The sequence below is a fragment of the Rattus norvegicus genome, chromosome 7 (genome assembly GCF_036323735.1).
Source record: "Rattus norvegicus strain BN/NHsdMcwi chromosome 7, GRCr8, whole genome shotgun sequence".
Taxonomy (NCBI): domain Eukaryota; kingdom Metazoa; phylum Chordata; class Mammalia; order Rodentia; family Muridae; genus Rattus; species Rattus norvegicus.
Window position 1 is genome coordinate 107,181,051 of NC_086025.1, and position 20,163 is coordinate 107,201,213.

At 39.8% G+C, this 20,163-nt stretch overlaps 1 protein-coding gene across 14 annotated transcripts in view; it reads right to left on the reverse strand.

The window, feature by feature from the left end:
* The window catches only part of Ptk2 (protein tyrosine kinase 2), a 205,136-nt gene that overhangs the window by 165,321 nt on the left and 19,652 nt on the right, over positions 1-20,163 (reverse strand). For 6 of the 14 annotated variants that reach the window (XM_063263045.1, XM_063263051.1, XM_063263050.1 and 3 more), the window contains exon 2: positions 12,055-12,150. The exons of 3 other annotated variants lie outside the window; for them this stretch is intronic. The gene's annotated coding sequence lies outside the window, so the exon portion shown is untranslated. Of the gene's footprint in view, positions 1-9,757; positions 9,860-10,007; positions 10,196-12,054; positions 12,151-20,163 lie in introns of all 14 variants that reach the window. 5 more of the 14 variants (XR_010052943.1, XR_005486550.2, XM_063263047.1 and 2 more) reach the window with 2 other exon arrangements.

A 20,163-nucleotide genomic window follows, 5' to 3' on the forward strand; every position in this document is an offset into this window, starting at 1 on the left:
GTAGCAAACCCCTAATGACTTGCCACAAAGCCTAATGACCTGAATTCAAACCTGAGATTTACATGGTAGAAGGAGAGACCTGACTCCGGCAAGTTATTTTCTGACCACACACAAACCACACCATACATATGTGAACTCACACACATATGCACACAAGTAAATGAATATTAAAATTTTTTTGGCAAAGTCTCACTATAGAAGCAAAGCTGTCCTGGAACTTGCTATGTGGACCAAGCTAATCTCTGTTTCCTAAATGCTGTGATTAAAGATGTGCTCTACTACATCCAGCTCTTAAAAAAAAGATAAAAGAAAAAGAATGGTTTTTAACCCAATGAATCATCTTTAAGATTAAGGTGTAACCTATACATAAGTTTATTTGTAATCCTGACACAGGAAAAGCAACCTCCAAGCGTCAGTGGAAGAAAATGAAGATTACAGTATGAAATGAAGTAAATGGCAAAGAAAAATGTCCATGATATAACCAAAGAATAAGGTAGCTCCCATAACTAAAATAATTGTGGGAAATCTGCAAATCAAGCACAGCACATCATTCATGCTAGGTTCTTGCTTTACCTGATCTACAAAAAGATAGAAGAGAGTAATAAGTAAGGTCTGATTTGCTGGTGTGTTGCCATCAATAAATGCATACACACACACACACACACACACACACACACACACACACACACACACACACACACAGAACTCTGCTATGAGGTTATAAAAATAGAATTGAAATTCCACCTAGAGAGAATCTAGAGGGAGAAAACCAGGTTGGGAATTATAACAAAATTCATAGCCACTGGAGTTTCAGGTCATTGTATTTTCTATTCAATGTAACAAAATGACATAAACAACTATGCAAAAGAAACACTGTGCAGTAAAAGCTCCTCTGGCACTTAGAAAGTAATAGTGCCTTTGTAACAGGAGTCAGTTAACAAGTTCAAATGAGAATGGAAAACCTTAGAATAACATGTAACACCAAAACCTTTTGCAGTTCCTGCAGAGGCACAATCCTGAAAGAATACACGGGAGGGAAAGTCTTGAGGAAAAGGAAGAACACCAACCGCCGACTTCTTTAACTTAAGCCAGGGACACGTGCGCAAATCCTTCCTGATGTAACAGGGAAGAAGTCAGGTAAAATCAAATGCAGTATTCTACTCTGGAGCATGATGTACAAACAACAGTGAGTTGTGAGTACTGTCTTTACTTTTTAAAAACTGGATTCTTAGCCAAGCATGGTGCTGCACACCTGTAATTCCAGCAGTAAGGAAGCTATGGCAAGAGAATGTAGAGTTCAAGGAGAGCCTGGCCGCAGAGTCACTGTGAGAGCAGCCTGAGCAATACAGTGAGACCCTGCCTTAATGATAATGATAGAAGTAAATAAATAAAACTATGGAATCTTGTTCATCATAAATTTTTCATATTTATTTTTCAATTTAAAAAACTTGCTATATAGACTGATTACTGAGGTTGGTTTTTTTTAGGTGTTTAGTTTTTGCCTGCTAAGGGGGTGTATAAGACAACCCTAGACCCACCCTTCCCACACAAGACTCTCTACAACCCTGTGAAAAGATGCTGTGGCAGTTCATATTCATTGTCAACTTGACAAGATTTAGTATCACCATAAAAACACAGCTCTAGGTTATGTCCATCAAGGTATTTCCAGAACTCTAGTAACAAAAGCATTACTGACTTATAGCTGAAAAATAATTCAAAGGGAGACATTCTAGAAGGGAACAAAAAATGTTTAAAAAACCCCATATTCCACTCTTATTTGTCTTCAATAGTTTTAAGGCAAAGTTGAAAAACTTTGTAAGTCTAGCAAATCTTAAGGACCAGACCTATGCAGGAACTGAGTCAGATCCTAGGTTTAAAAAAAGATTATTCACCAGAGTCTGTTTAAATTTCTTGTCAGCTTAGTATTATGAATTCCAGCACAATTAACATTTTCTGTAAAGGATAACACTGCTTTTATAAAGACATGTTTCAAATATGAATGTTAAGATTGCAATAAACCATGCTTAAGGCCTACATTAGTAAATCCCCTGTTTAGTGAGGAGGGAGGCAGGCCTTGGCAGGCCCATGCTGAGGTACCAGGTGTAGTATAGAATAAAGTTTATTTAGGGCATGGGAAGGGGAGTTGAGAAGGGAATAGAAACAAAGAAAAGAGAAAGGCAGAGACAGACAGATGAAGGGAGGGAGAAAGAAGAAGAAAAGTCAGCCAGGAACACATAGAGAGAGGGGAGAGGGGAAGGAGAGAAAGGGAAAAAGGGACTAGCGGGGATTAGGAAGAGAAAAAGGTCAGAGAGAGTGAGGAGGGGCTAAATAGCCCCTTTTCTAGCTAGCCAGGCTGTCTTAGTCAGGGTTTCTATTCCTGCACAAACATCATGACCAAGAAGCAAGTTGGGGAGGAAAGGGTTTCTTCAGCTTACACTTAAACATTGGTGTTCATCACCATGGGAAGTCAAGATTGGCACTCAAGCAGGTCAGGATGCAGGAGCTGATGCAGAGGCCATGGAGGAATGATACAAGCTTCACCAACAGAATACAAGAGATAGAAGAGAGAATCTCGGGAGCAGAAGATTCCATAGAAATCATTGACTCAACTGTCAAAGATAATGTAAAGCAGAAAAAGCTACTGGTCCAAAACATACAGGAAATCCAGGACTCAATGAGAAGATCAAACCTAAGGATAATAGGTATAGAAGAGAGTGAAGACTCCCAGCTCAAAGGACCAGTAAATATCTTCAACAAAATCATAGAAGAAAACTTCCCTAACCTAAAAAAAGAGATACCCATAGGCATACAAGAAGCCTACAGAACTCCAAATAGATTGGACCAGAAAAGAAACACCTCCCGTCACATAATTGTCAAAACACCAAACGCACAAAATAAAGAATATTAAAAGCAGTAAGGGAAAAAGGTCAAGTAACATATAAAGGCAGACCTATCAGAATCACACCAGACTTTTCGCCAGAAACTATGAAGGCCAGAAGATCCTGGACAGATGTCATGCAGACCCTAAGAGAACACAAATGCCAGCCCAGGTTACTGTATCCTGCAAAACTCTCAATTAACATAGATGGAGAAACCAAGATATTCCATGACAAAACCAAATTTACACAATATCTTTCTACAAATCCAGCACTACAAAGGATAATAAATGGTAAAGCCCAACATAAGGAGGCAAGCTATACCCTAGAAGAAGCAAGAAACTAATCGTCTTGGCAACAAAACAAAGAGAATGAAAGCACACAAACATAACCTCACATCCAAATATGAATATAACAGGAAGCAATAATCACTATTCCTTAATATCTCTCAACATCAATGGCCTCAACTCCCCAATAAAAAGACATAGATTAACAAACTGGATACGCAATGAGGACCCTGCATTCTGCTGCCTACAGGAAACACACCTCAGAGACAAAGACAGACACTACCTCAGAGTGAAAGGCTGGAAAACAACTTTCCAAGCAAATGGTCAGAAGAAGCAAGCTGGAGTAGCCATTCTAATATCAAATAAAATCAATTTTCAATTAAAAGTCATCAAAAAAGATAAGGAAGGACACTTCATATTCATCAAAGGAAAAATCCACCAAGATGAACTCTCAATCCTCATCTTCGATTGGTTTATATACAAGTGTGCAATTTCTAGGCTTGAAAGTAAAATGATGCTATCTGGTGCTGGATAGAGGAGCCTTATTTTTTATTATGGCAGCTTGCTATTTTTGTAACATGGTGATTTGGTTGAACACAATAAAGTACAGTAGTAACTGATCTCCCCCTCTTCCTGGATGAGTGAGGAGATGATTAAATGTTGATGTCAGCATCCATGAGCATATTCAGATGAGCTTCTGCTTCTGTTGAAAAGGATGCTGTGTTTGATTGTGGTCCGAAGCTTTGAAGCACTACTTGGCATCTCCTTCCTTGGAGGTCTCACTGTTTAAACATAACAGATTTGATAGCTTGTTGGTAAGGTGAGGTCCAGCTTGTCTCCACTAGGTCATCTTCATGTGAATCCGGTGGTTATACGGTTTTGTTCTAGGGATATTTCATTTTTTTAATAACGGTTTTAGCTGACATTCATGGAGAGAATGAATCCTTAGAAGTGTGCCACTAGTGAAAGGAAATCCTGTCTAGAGTATGTTTCTTTACAAAGCTGTGTCACACCATCCTTTGGGCCCTCTGCTGGAAAAGTAGAATCAAGTCTCAAATAATGCCTTTTAAATTGTATCCTCTAGTATTATAGATGTAGGACAGTACTGTATCATACCTCTGTGGATGTAAAATAGCTTGTACCTGCTTTATGATACGTAGTAGTGACCGTGCTTTATCAGAGCTGTTTTTAATGATAAAAAAAAAGATGGCTCAGTGGTTAAGATCAGAGGACCTAGGTTCAATTTTCAGCACCTACATAGCAGCTCACAACTGTCTGTAACTCCAGTTCCAAAGGATCTAAGACCCTCACACAGACACACATGCAGGCAAAACACCAATGCACATAAAATAAAAATAAATTTTAAAAGAAAAAGAGAAGAGGAGGAAGAAGAGGAGGAGGAAGAGGGAGAGGAAGGAGGAGGATATAGACAAGGATGAATAATGTGACCCAGCTGCTTTCTCCTTCTTAGTGCTGGTGGATCTCCAACCTGAGGGATGGTGTGCCATCCATACTCAGGATGAGTCCTCCCTCTTCAGTTAGACCTTGTAAAAATTCTCACAGACACACCCAGAGGTATGTTTCGACAAAAACTATAAAACCAATCAAACTGTCACTCCTGCCCATCACACTCCTCAGAATGCTAGGGGTGCAGGACGTACCACCATATCTGATATTTACAAGTATTTGATGAAGATACACTCTCAGTGTGTGTGTGTACAAACAAGGAACTGGATGTTTGCAAGCTTTACAGAAATGATAATGTATTCAACAAGTCAATTCACTTAAAAAGGAAACGCAAAGTAGAAGTAGTAGCTCGGCAGATGGCACTATTCTCCTATCTGTTAAAAGCATGACCATCACCTGTACATTTGAGTAAGTACAAGATTAAGCTATGATCAAAGACTGGAGAACTTGGCACTGCTGTAGGGAAAGGAACTCTTGCAAATTCCTTAACACTAGACTCCGTTTCTTGTTGATGAAATGAAAACATAAAATCACTACCTTACTGAGAAGCTATAAAGAATTAAATAAAAGCTGAGGAGAAGCATTTTGTATACTACATTAAGAATGTGAGTTCAGCACAGTAGTGAAGACAAACACCTTTCTTCTAGTCTCAGCATGGGGTCAAGGCCAACCTGTTCACAGAGTGAGTTCCAGGACAGCCAGGGCTACACAGAGAAACTGTCTCCAAAAAAAAAAAAAAAAAAAGTGAGTTCAAATCCCAGAACTCCATGTAAAAAGCCAGGTGTGCAGCCCAGAGTGACGGACAGCTCGGTGATGCATACTTGTATCCTGCGACAAGGAAATCAGAAGCAGAAGGATCTCTGAATTGTGAGTTTAAGGCCAGTCAGGACTACATAGAAAGACACTATCTCAAAAAAAAAAAACAAAAGAAGGATGAGTCTCTTGCAGAAGACTCAGTTCCCACCACTCCACATCAGACAACTCAAAGCATCTTGTAACTACAGCTCCAAGGGATCCAATGCTTCTGACCTCCACAGATAGCTGCATTCAACATGTACACACACCACATAATTAAAAATCAATCTTTTTATTCTTTGGAAAGCCAGATTTGTAGCACAAGCATCTATATGTCCAACAGTCCTTTTGGGACAAGAGGCAAAGACACAAGAATCCCAGAAAGCTTAAAAACCAACTAGTCAGAAGAGAGAAAATTTTAAGCAAGGTAGAACATGAATACTATTGCACATAAGAAATAAGATTCAGGGCTGGTGAAATGGCTCAGCGTTTAAGAGCACTGACTACTCTTCCCAAGGTCCTGAGTTCAATTTCCATCAACCACATGGTGGCTCACAACCATCTGTAATGGGATCTAAAGCCCTCTTCTGGTGTGTCTGAAGACAGTGACAGTGTACCCATAACATAAAAGAATAAAAAAAAATATATTTAAAAAAAGAAATAAGATTCAGAATTCACCTAACACATAAATGGCAGCTATACTGACTGTGACTATATATACTGTTCTAGCCATAATTCCTGAAACGCAATGTCATGACTGAAATGTGTGCTCTCCACATACCTGGGTATAAATGGGAAGCTTAAGACTAAGCTCAATACAAGGCCCCACCCATCCATGAATTCTATGCATTCACATGAAAGGAACTGTGGTGTCTGCAATTGCAAAGGCTATGTGAAGGCCTTATTTTTAATCATTTGTCTCAGCATTTCAATATAAGCAGTGTTTCTATTCAAAAAAAAGCAATTCATCGGCCTCTGGTTTTTCACCATCTCATCCTTGAGAGTTGGGTTCCCTTGGGGTTCTATAGGGATGCCTGCATACCTCAAAGACATGTTACCATGCCCCAATTGTCCTCTCCAAAGACAAGCATATCAGCAAGCAATTTCCTAAGTTTCTCCTAGAATTCATCTGAGTCTTGGAAATCAAGACTGAGGCAGCACTACAGCACTGATTACTACACCAATGAATTGGCTTGGATACCCCAAGGCCAATGTCATTACTCCAGTAACAAGCATTCTTAAAAAGATTTTCTCATGAAACAAGATATGAAAGACGCTTTTAAATTTACCCTTTGGTTACATGTGTTCTAAATGCTCTCTGTTCAAGTCTTAGGACTATAATAAAAAAAAGTCATCCATGTTTAATAATGCGAACCTAATCCCCATGTAATCTGCCCCATGTAATCTGGCTTACATTTTGCAAGGGACTGTCTGTATCAAGGCAGTATGGTATACATAATCCAGTGAAAGGACTTGAGTTGGTGAAACCTAACAAGTCACTTCTACAAGCCCAGGCTTTTGCTCCCATTACTTCCCCCACTAAGAAGACCTCTTCTTCAGGGGTCCTCTGGAAGAATAGCCAGTGCTCTTAACTACTAGGCCATCTCTCCAACCCCTCCTTCTCTATTTTTAAGTCTTTGGGGAAATAAAGGCTAGAGGTACACTGCTGCCCACTTTAGGCGGCAGAATGATACGGTATAAGGGATGTGCTCAAAGACAGCTGGAATTCATACATACTGCCAGCTCTAAGATGTATTAGCTACTCATTCTGAGAAAAGCAGCTTCCTCAATTCACACACAAGAGCCATAGTACTATGAACCTTATATGTTGGGCTGCATGCACAGCACCTAGCACATAGAATGACTACACATCTGAGAAGTGGCTATGTCCAGATCATAAGTCTCTCTCATATGCAACTCTATCCCTTTTCTCCAACCTACACACAAACTACTAACAAATCCTACTGCCAAGACATCCTAAGTCCACTTCTTTGATTGCTAGTGCCCTAGCCTATGTCATCTCTGCTATACAACTAATTTCCTTCATAAAATCCCAGTGGATGTATGTTGTCATGAGCTCTGAGTCAGACTTAAACAAGAATGACCAGCTCCATCAAACACGGCACATTCTGTCTGCACTGCTATCCACTCAACTACAACATTCTTTCAACCATGGATCGACTTAGGTACTGCATTCATCTCTGCCATATCTGGCTCACATCTCAATTAGCAGCAAGGCTTATTGTGGTCATTCTATGTACACCTATGTACACCTCAAACCCTAACTACAAACTACAGCATGATTTCCTCCACTGCACTTCCCTCACACACATAACATGGGGTACTCCTTAAGTTCACAGCTTGTCAGCTGCTTTACTTCTCTCTTCAAGACACTCCTGTTTTGTTTTTTGATATCTCTACTTACAGTAATTAGAACCACGGCTGGCACTTAATATGAACTCAGCTAACACATCCTGAACTTAACCACCTCTTACTGTCACTACAATTAATCCTCCTAGAATAGGCCCATCCCACAGCTCAGTGCATATTCAAGAGCTCCTTCCAGAGAAGTATGAGCTGCTGAGAGCTACCACTAGACAAAAATCTTACTACCTTAAGATGGGCATACTCTAGTTTAATTCTCACCAACTGCAACCATGCCCATCATTCCAGGACCAACCTCTCAATGCTGCAAAGTTTCTCCTTTCCTCAACCACAAACCTTTTGCTACAAGCACATCTGCAACTCCTGGCAATACCTTCGCCCACTCTCTAATGATAGCCATATGCCCTGCTTCAAAGAAATGTATGTTTGTACCTAAATTCTACCTCAACTATCCCCTAACTTTCTGCTACTAACATATTAGAGAATCAACAAACCATTGTAGAACAAATGAGGAAACCAACTAATAGAAAAGCAAAATGTTTTGTATAAAATACCACAGTCAATATTAGTAATGCCAAGGTTTGACCTCAAGCCCATATGACTTTAAAATTATGACTTTTTCCTTAGCCACAAGCAAACCAACCCATACCCTACCACGTAAATCCTCACATGACAAACCAACACACCCCAACCTCCTCAACCCTCACACCACAAGTCAACATAGCCCTGTAGAAGAATTTTAATCTAGCATCATGGCTGCTCTGGCAAGGGATCATATCCAAAGACCTAAGTCTGTCTGATGCAGTTGGAATATAGACAGTCCACATACCTTTAATCCCACTGACTGGAATATAGACATGCCCTTAGTACACACCCCTAATCCCAAACAATGTAGGCAAGGTTAGTTTGTAGAAGGAAGCAACCATGTTTGTAAAATTAAATGTTTGGCGAGGCAAGATGGCTCACTGGGTAATGGCGCCTATTGCCAAGTCTGATAACCCGAGTTCAGTCCTTGAGACCTATGAAAAGGAGAGAACCAACTTCAACAAGTAACATCTAATTGATGGGCAGGCAAAGTGATGAATCAGAGAAAGATCTGATAGAATGAGTCCAAGATAGGATACTCCCAACACTCACAAGAGCAGCACAGGAGAGGCAACTTAAAGAAACAGACCAGGAAGAGAGGCAATAGGAGGCTGGGAGGAGGACAGTTTTACAGAGACAGGTTGCAGGTAAAGACAGAACAAGCCAGAAAATGAGAAGGAACCAGAAGATTAGAACAGCTAGTTTGAGACCAAGCAGAGCAATTCAGTCAGACGCCAAGAAAAGCCAGTTTAAATCAGTCAGTTTAGAGAAAAGTTTGGACCAGAACAGCTGAATTAAATCAGCCAGCCAGTGTTCAGAAAGAGCTAGAAAGGGTGAGTTTATTCACCAGTAAACCACCAAAATAACAATTACATCTGGCTATAAAAGTTACTTTTGGGCTGGAGAGATGGCTCAGTGGTTAAGAGCACTGACTGCTCTTCTAGAGGTCCTGAGTTCAATTCCCAGCAACCACATGGTGGCTCACAACCATCTGTAATGGAATCCGATGCCCTCTTTTGGTGTGTCTGAAGGCAACAACAGTATACTCACATACATAAAATAAATAAGTCTTAAAGAACAAAAAAAGAAAAAACAAAACTAAACAAACAAAAAAACCAATATGCTTAGAGCCAGTGAGATGGCTCAGCATACAAGAATACTTGTCGCTAAGGCTCGTGAGCTAAGTTTGATCCCCAGAAGCCACATGTATAAGGAAAGAACTGGCTCCCAATGTTGTCCTCTGACCTATACTGAATGAGCGAACATGTGCAAGCATGTATTCACATGCACACTCCCACAAGTGTTCACATACACACACACAATAAGCAAAGAACTCTTCATTCAGTGGGAATGAAAACTAACCTTGGGTTAATAGGCATGATATCACGATGACACACAGTTCTCACATCTGGCACATGCAGGTATAAAACAGACTCCTCCCCTTACTCACAGGAGCAAGAGGAACTGGAAAAACAGAAATAAGATTTGAGACCTTTACACCTAGACTAGAAAACTGAAACTGCATGCATGGGAAAATTTCTTTAATACAAAGAAATAAAACCAATTTGAGGAGACAAGAAATAACTGAGGAGTAAGGTAAACTAACACTCACAGGGAAATGGAAGGGGCAGAGAAAAAACCTCCACTCCAAAAATCCTTGCCAATGTCACACTTAATAAACTGTGAGTCATTTGAACTCCATGAAGTTCAAGTTTGTTAAAACAAATGTCTGGGGAGGCAATTGGCTCAATGGGTGATGGACTTGTTGCCAAGTCTGAAAGCCTGAGAAATCCTCAAGACCTACATGAAAAGGAGAGAACCAACTTCAACTAGTTGTCCTCTGATCTCAACATGTACTCCCATACACACACAAAACAGATAAACGTAAATTTTTTATACAAAAATAAAAACAAATATTTGCTTGAAGTGCCAGCACTAGAAGAGAGATTATAAATCCCTTATCAACAACCTTGTCCTTGGTTTATTACCAGATGTACCAGGAAGTAGGCTCTAAGAATTAGACAAATTTAGGAACTTTCAAGTCTGTAATCTCCCACATGTGAAGAAGAAACCAAACAAATTTAACAACTTACAAGTCATGTAATCTTTCTCAGGGTCAATCCCACTGTTTTTACTGTAGAAAATACCATCTGGCATAACTGCTGTCCTGGCTAGTTTTATGTCACAAACTAAAGTCATCTGAGGGGAAGGAACCTCAATTGACAAATTGCCTTCATAAGATCAGGTTGCAGGCAGGCAAGCCTGTCGGGTATTTTCTGTCTTTCCTTTTTAAAATTGAAACAGGGTCTCAATTATATAGACCAAATTGGTCTCAAACTCACAGAGATATGCCTGCCTCTGGTTCCTAAGGTGTATACCACTATGCCCAGCTTAAAGGGCATTTTCTTAAGTGGTTGATGCAGGAAGGCCCAGCCCATTAAGGATAGAGCCATCCCTGGGCTGGTGGTCCAAGGTTCTACCACAAAGCAGGCTGAACAAGCCATGAGAGCAAGCCAGTAAGCAACATCCCTCCAGGGTCTGTGGATCAGCTCCTGTCTCCAAGTTCCTGTCCCATTTGAGTTCCTACCTTGGTTTCCAATGATGAACTGTAGTAAGGAAAAGTAAAATAAACCTTTTCCTCCTAGTGTTGCTTTTTGTCATGATGTCCCCACACAGCAATAGTGATCCTAACTAATACAACTGCTAAGTATCAGTTGATACTGAGTGCTGAGTATATATTAGATGTATCTCAAAGTTTCTTCCTAACAATCTCCTAAGAAAGTCTTAACCCCTAGGTCAGATGAGAAACTAGGTTTAGGTAGAAAACAATAACAAAGTAGGGCTGGAACTTAGTAAGTAGATAAAAGATCAATTGCTAAGAACCTGAGTTTGGATTTCAGCACCCATGTTAAAAAGATGGGCATGGAAAAAAAAAAAAAGAAAAGAAAAGAAAAAGAAAGGGCTGGAGAAATGGCTCAGCGGTTAAGAGCTCCGACTGCTCTTCCAGAGGTCCTGAGTTCAATTCCCAGCAACCACATGGTGGCTCACAACCATCTGTAATGAAATCTGGTGTGTCTGAAGACAGCTACAGTGTACTCGTATACATTAAGTAAATAAATAAATCTTAAAAAAAAAAAAAAAAAAAGATGGGCATGACCACACATGTTTGGTCTGATCCTATCTATAGTTTCAGGCATCCACTTGGGGGTACAGGATATATCCTCAAGGTAAATAGAGCTATTATAAATAATCCATGAGGCCAAAATCTGAAGCCAGTATTCATGAGTATAAAACAGTAAGGAACATGCTTCTAAAGCTATAAAGAGTGAGAACCTAATACCAACACTTAACTTGGAAACCGTTAACTTCTGTTGTGAGTTTATGTAAATATGAAATAGAGAACAGATCTTGTTCCTAAAGTGGCTGTAAGTATTTAATAAGTAACTATAATTCAGAGTGTTTACAATGTCCAGTGTTTTCCAAGCATTATGCTATGAACAACTGATATCATAATGCTAATATTAAACACATATAAAGAATCAACATATAACTTACAGGTCTTCTCTGATCCTATCAATCATTTATGTTCTGCTATTGCTATGGAAAAGGGAAAGAAAAAACAAAAAGCAACAAGGCACAAACAAGAGAAATGTACTCACAGCTCAGAAGGCAGCAGTGATTTTGAGAAGAAATCAAACAGCTGTCTTAAAAAATATCCTAGTATCTGTTTCCTCTTTTCATTGTAGCCCAGAGACCTGGAAGACAGAATGTACATATACATAAATGTCTTTATTTCACTGCTACTTACTTATCTCTTTAACACAGTTGTTGGATAAAGTGTTCTAACACTAAGCTTAACTAACCATCAGCCCATTTTTCTCCTCTTATAAAGTCTTACCATGCTCACCCTCTTGAGCATGTTATTGTCATGTCTAACATATAAAGTGATAGACAATGAATGAATTTAAAGATAAACACATAGAAGCTATTTGCAAACCAGCTCCCAGTAAAAAGGATGCACACAAGTAACTGAAAACTATTAGGCAATCAACAAGAATAACCTGCGGAAACAATGGCAAAGTTCAAGATAAGCAACAACATAAACCTGCTTGTTCCCACTAAAACTATGCTAAAGAGATAAAGTTCAAAAATCAAACACATATATGTGAGAACTAAAAAGAGTAGAAACTGAGGAGCTGAAAAGGCTTCTAAAATAAGCATCAAAACAAATAGGGATACTGAAGGAGGGGCAATATTCTGGACAGAAAAGAGAAATATTTAAAATGGGAATCACAGCCAAATGACTTAGACTATAGGCCAAGAACTGAAAAGTTGAAGTACCAATCCCATTTTCACGGCAGAGTGAAAAAAGTCTCAGAAGCAGCAGCACTGAGTGAGGTGACCTTAGAGTGTGAAGATGCCCAGCTGCAGCGAGAGCCCTAGCAGCCTGTCTCCAACCAAGACCCACTCTCTGGAAAAAGCAGAGCACCTTTCACACAAAGGTAGGGTAAGTCAACAACTCCAACTCCCACAACATAATGCAGTCAAGTGCCAGAATTTGGCATCATTATCTTTTTCCTTCAGGAAACTGTTAGCCTAATAGGAAAGACACCAACACAAAACTCCTGGCAAAAGGCCTGTACGGAGTATCCTGATGCAAAACTCAAAGGCCCACACATATACTTAAAGCTTCCTAAGGAGTTCTGAATTCACCACAAGAAAATAAAGACATGAGAAAGGCCTCTAATCAGAAGATGGAGACAAGCACAGTGAAGGGAGACCAGAGTGCCACGGAGGGCAACTTGGAGGAAACAGAAAAGACACAAATTTTCAGTAACCTAGAGGTAGGACTCTACTATCATGAAACAAAGATATAGGATGTTTTTTGCATGAACCTCTCCACCATCCATACTAGCAGTCTAACTTGCATGTTCTTCTAGATGCAGGTACAGGGTACAACAGTAAATGTGTGCAACAGCGCAGTCATGTCCAGCAAATACTGTTTTGCTACAGCTGTCAACTACCTCTAGCTTGTCCCTTAAAGGCTGCTACCTGCTCCAGTAGCTGGTCCTACACCCATGCATACACTTGCAGCATTAAAAGGTTTTTAAGAAAAAAAGCACACTAAAAGTTATGAGGGAAAAATGAGAGGAGAGAAAGGAAACAAATAAGTTTGGTCAAAATCCATCATATACATGGATGAAGGTCTCAAAAAAAACTTAGGAGACTTATTCAACATAAAAAACAACACTCTTTAAATTTTTTAAAGTGATCTAATAATCAGGCACTAAGGAGACGGCTCAGCAATTAAGAGCATGCTCTTCCAGAGGACCAGGTTCCATTCCTAGCACCCACATGTTCACCAACAGCCATCTGTAACTACAGTTCTTGAGGATCAGATGCCCTACTCTGGTTACCAGACACTGCTCACATGTAGTACACAGACAAACACGCAAGCAAACCATGAATACATAGAAAGTATCAAATCTTTTTTAAAAACTGATAATCAAAACACAACCTTTCTCAAACCCATTGTCAAAGACATAACTCAAGTAACATTGTGCACCAACTATCCTCCTTTATTGTTACTATAGCTCTTTCAATTTAACTTCTCAGAGTAATAAGTAAACAGTTATATTAGCTTTGTGTCTTAAGTTTTTATATTTATTTTTACTCCTTTCATAAAAAACTATACATTTTATAAGTGTTTTGCCTGAATGCAAGTGTGTGCACCACATGCATGCCTGGTACCCAAGAAGGTCAGAAGAAAATACTGTATCCCTTAGAGCTGGAGTTAGACTGTTGTGAGGCTCCACGTGGGTACAGGGATTCAAACCCAGGTCCTCTGGAAGAGCAGTCACTGCTCTTAGCCACTTAACCATCTCTTCAACCCCAAAACTATTTTATAATGTAAAGTGAGCAGACATTAAGCAGTAAAAGCACTCCATTCCACAGCACTAAGCCCACTGATTACTATTTTAGCAAGGAGTAACTTAAGATATATTATGTTTTAGCTGTTCCATAATTCAATCTTATTTAAGAATATAAACCAGGAGAGGCCTGCCCACCACCATGCCTCTCAGGCAGATGAAAGACACCCAGAGGCCTGCCTACAGTAAAGGCCACTATAATGTGCAAGCAAGTATGTGATGGAAAAATGGAAGATAAAGAGAAGCAGACAGTTTGAGCACTATGAAGAAAGATGGATCTGGAGGAAGAGGGTGATGTGAATAGCCTGCCCTGACACCTGAGGCCATGATGAAGTCTTGGCCCATACTGCCATTAAGGGCCATGTATGGGTCTGTGGCCATGCAGCAGCAGGAGTCTGTATCGAAGTTCATGGCCCATATTACCACCAAAGGCCATGCAGATGTCCCTAGTCTGAGCTGCAGAGTGAGACCATGTTGATGTCCAAAGCTGTGTAGTGAGGGCCCACCCCTCACTGGCTTTGGCATTCAAAAGAGTGCCTATACCTCACCTGGACAGCACAGTAGAGTTGGCCCTGGTGGTGGTGGTGGTGGTGGTGGTGGTGGTGGTGGTGGTGGTGGTGGTGGTGGTGGTGTGTGTAATGAGCTGGCCCCTGGTGGTAGTGGTGGTGGGGGGTTTGGGGTGTGGAATGAGCTGGCCCTAAGGCATAACAGCAGGAAAACTAACTCTACCCTTCCTGTCTACAGCATTAGGAGAGCTAGACGGGGCAATATTGGAGACTTCACCCCGGTGGTACAGGTGTGGGAGAGCTGGCAGGCTGACCAACTCAACTACCACCCAGGCCCAGATGCTGGCCCACCCCAACATTTACCCCATCTATAAACTGCTGGAATGTGGTGAAAGGACAGGTCCTGCAGATCCAAAGCTATAGGATCTCCATGATACAGGGCAACAACAGGATATCCTAGAGGAGTCACAATGAGAATTCAGTATTGGTAGTGTAGCAGAAGCCAGAGGCCCTGAATTAGATCAATGGCTAATTGCCAGTGAGCATTTGCAAATAATTATGTATGGACAAAAGGGTATACTGTAGGACACACTATGACGCATTACAGCTTCCCCTTTTTTGTTTATTTTTTTATTTTGGGGGGTGGGTTATAAGAATGGAGAGTGGATAGCTACAAAGGGAGATGAGTAGGACTGAGGTACATGATATGAAAGTCACAAAGAATCAATAAAGAGGTTTAAGAGAATATAAATCAATATATTTTAATTATGAAACTGGTAAAAATGTCAGCATGAACTAGTTCAAACAGGGCCTAAAGTAGATAGTGTACAAACTATATAAGATACAAACTATTAAAATACTTACATTCTTTTGCTCCAGATGAATAAAGAAAAACTGAAACTTGACTTATTACAAAATGAATACATTTTCAACTCTCCAAAGCTATCTGTAAAAGGAAACTCCTGTCCTTTTTGGCATGAACAAATGTATTTTAAGATCAATACAAGCAGATAGGCAGGGTCCTCAAAACTCTTCTCTCTCATACATACCTTTTTGCTATTGCTACCATGCTTCAAAATCTTCTTATTCAAATGTGTAATTCACCCCAGACAACATTCCTACCATCCATCACTCACTACTACAAGTAAAGACCAGTGCCTACCATGTTATGTTCACATGTTCAAATAGTTGGCATGCTCAGCTCACTAACACTATTTCCATTTTACACAGAACAAAACTTAAGTCTTAACAATATCAGCAAATTATCCAAGGTCACATGATAAACAAAGAAATTAAGAAACAAGCACTGACTTCTTAGCACTCATTTATTTACACTGCTATTCTGAGTCCCTACATAAGCCACATTAACATTTCTATTAAAATAAGTACGAAATGGAGAAATGGCTGAGCCCTGGTTGTGCTTCCTAAGAACCCCAGTTCAATTCCCAGCACCCACATGGCAGCTCATAACCACCTCAACTCCAGTTCCAAAGGATCTAATGCTCTCTTCTGGTCTCTGTGGACAACAGACAAATACATGGAACACAAACATGCGTGCATACAAATGTGAATTAAAATAAACCCTTTCTCCTCCAAGTTGCCTTTTTACGGTAATACAATATTATAAAACACCCAGTACACACAGCCTGTTTGTTTACCCTGCTTTTAAGAGAACAGTGTAACAACTAACATTGTTTGCCTTGGACTTTCCATATAAACAATTTTTACAACATAAGCTAATACATAGGTTTAATTTTAAGTTATTTGTTACTAATCTCTGACCCAGAACAGGAGGGTGTGTGTGTGTGTGTGTGTGTGTTATGGTAATAATTCGCTGAAAACAGCAAATCAGTCCAAAGTGAGTACAATAAATATCAACCATAAACACTGAAAGCAGCATGGATAATGTCTGTTTGCAGTGATGTTTACAGCATTGTTTGTTATCTGGATCAGTGGGAATCAGTAAAGTTTCAACATCTCCTATAAGACTCTTAAAGATTTTTATAAAGTAATCTTCATTCCTTTCCATTTGATGCTTTCTGTGCTGTTCAACAAAAGAAATAGAAAAGTCCTTTATCAGGAACAGATTCACAAGACAGCATTCAGGCAGGCATGGATTCAAACTCACACCTAGTGTATAGACAGGCCAGAAACCACAAACTATATACACAGATGGAAAGCAGGAAAAGAAATGGAGAATTCAAATTTGTTCACTCTCAGTCAAATTAACTTAATATGACACTAACAAATTTTGGTGCTTCTGAGGCTATCTTTAATGCATTTTTAATAGAGATTTAATTTTATGTATATGAGTACACTGTAGCTGTCTTCAGACACACCAGAAAAGGGCATCATATCCCATTACAGATGGTTGTGAGTCACCATGTGATTGTTGGGAATTGAACTCAGGACCTCTGGAAGAGTAGTCAGTGCTCTCAACCACTGAGCCATCTCTCCAGCCCCCTCTTTAATGCATTTAACAGACTAATTTTTCTTGTGGTATTTTATCGTAGCAACAGAAATGAAACTAGGACAGTAGGTAATCCTGACATCAGTTTGTTTTTTATCAATTGTATCAAAATCCTTGATGTTTAGCCACCAAGAACTATAAACTGGATTACAGAAGATCTAGGAACTGTCTTTCCTCATGTTTCCATCATTTTTCCTTTCTATTCTGCTTCAATTTGTGATACGCTCCACTGTCCAAAACAAACTATCACTTCGTATGGACTTCCCTTTTAGCTTAGTCTACCAACTTCTATACTTAGACAAGCTGTAACCTATATTCTGCAAGAACATAAGTCAGAGGTAATGTCCTTAAAAAAAAAAGGAAGAAAGAAAGAAAGAAAAAAAAAAAACAGCAACAGATCAAGAATGTTGGTATGACCAATCATGGTGGCACACACCTTTATTTCCAACATTCAGTAGGCATAGGCAGATGGGTCTCTGTGAGTTCAAAGCCAGTCTATTCTACAAAGGGAGTTCTAGGCTAGTCAGGGACACACTGTAAAACCTTACCTGAACTCACCCCAACCCTAAAATTAATATTGGTGCAATAATAAAAATCACCTGAGCAAACCAAAAGTTCTTTACACTTCAAAATTAGCTCCTAGACAAAAACATTATATTACCAGAATGTGGAACTTGTCATGGTTAGAATACTGTATGTCATTCATCATATGCCAGGGTTAGTCCAGGGGCTGCTATACAATTGGTACTGTGCCACTGATCAAATAAATACCCTAAGCCAGAAAAAGAAGCCATGAACTTCCTACTGACTTCTGTAAAGGAAGTATGCAGAACCAGCACTATAGAAACTGCTTTCTAGTCCTTAGAGTAATGAGGACAGTCAGGAAGCAACTAAGATTTAGGAGCTCCTCTTGTTCAATACAAGGAAGATTCTGCCCTAAAAGCAATAGGTTTTATTTATGACTATTTATAAACTAAGAACTAAATCTATTAATTTATAAGAGTTATAAAAATGTCTATATAACATATGAGGAAGAAAATCACTTTAAAGAGGGTTCAATTCTGGAAGCAGGATCCACATGTCTAATCTGATTCTTTTTGTCTCTTGGTTAGATTGGTTGGTTGGATTAGTTGGTTGGTTGGTTGGTTGGCTGGCTGGTTGGTTGGTTTTTGATTTTTCAAGACAGGGTTTTTCTAGTCCGGCTGTCCTGGAACTTGCTCTATAGACCAGGGTGTCCTCAAACTCACAGAGAACTACATGCCTCTGCACCCTGAAAATGCTGGGATTAGAGGCATGTGCCACCACCAGCTGTTTTGTTTTGTTTTTTTTTTTAAACAGTCTCACTTTATAGCACAAACTGGCTTTAAACTCACTATGTAGACCAAGCTAGCTTTGCATTATCAATCCCGCCTTAGACAACCAAGCTCTAACACTAGAGGTTTATACTGAATCTGGCTTTCTGATTGATCTATCCAGAGCCAGCACTCTTCACCACAGTTCCACTCTGCACTTGCACTCTCAGGCAGAGAAACACTCTCAGGCAGTCTAATGGACACAGCAGTAATTCCTGTTACTTGGGAAGCTGGGGCACAAGTATTTAAAGTTCAAAATGTGGCAGCAAATGACTAATCCCAGTGCTTAGGAAGTGCAGTCAGGAGAATCTTGAGTTCAAGACTAGCCTGAACATCCCTGCAAGAACTTATCTCAAAATAAAAGGTAAAGGGGAGGGGCTGGGGATTTAGCTCAGTGGTAGAGCGCGTACCTAGGAAGCGCAAGGCCCTGGGTTCGGTCCCCAGCTCCGAAAAAAAGAACCAAAAAAAAAAAAAAAAAAGGTAAAGGGGAAGCTGGAGTATGATACCAAACACCCACAAAACTCTAGGTTTGATCCCTAGTTCTTAAAAGAAGAAATCAAATGAAATATTTTACTGAAGTAATTAACGCACACAGTATGTTGAAGACAAGGCCACTTTTCAAGCATATTCAGAAGACCTAATTGCTGTCACAGTATATGATGAGGGTGATGCCATCTACCTGAGAAAGATACCAAAAAGCCTTATGAAAAGAGACAACAAAGGGATACACTTAAGGATCAGATTTAACAAGTAACCTAAAGAACCTCCTGTATCAACTGGGGAAGCTGATACAGTTGCATCACCTAGGCACACACAGGTCATTTGTGCATCAAGGTCTAGGTGAAACTGTGGACCAGCACTGGGCAGTGGAACAGTCTACAAAACAAAGGGTTACAGGTCAAAGTAAACAGGTAAGCAGGTTCCACATGATACTTTCTTGAAAAGCAAGAACAGAATGGACAGAATGACTAGAAAGGCTACATTTTATAGAAAACTAAACAGCAGCAGTGACTCCAGGAAGACTGAAATTTAGACCACCACCAGACCACCAAATTTAAACTTATAATCTCCTACCATGATATTCAAAACATGAAAGATACATAAATACACTCTGCCTGGGAAGAGCCAAAGAAACTCAATTCCCTCAGCAAAGGATGTCCAAGCAAGTCAATCCTATAATACTGTAAATATAAGAATTGTCCCACAGACATTACAGCAGTTGTGACACAAATAATCTCATAAATATGCACAGACAATATGCTCAACATCACAAACTTTCTTCCATGTATCTCTTCAGTCCAACTATGAGAACTCCCATAGATGACTAAAGACCAAAGGATGCTTGCTATTCAATCTGTCATCTTCTCTGGGCTTCTTTCCATCCTTCAAGCGTCCCTCCTCACCTCTCAAATCAGTCTAGAGCTCCCCAAGACTCTATCCTTCCAACCCTATCTTGATATGCTACCTGCATGCTTACTCCATTTCAGACTTCTCTTCTGAACCCTATCTG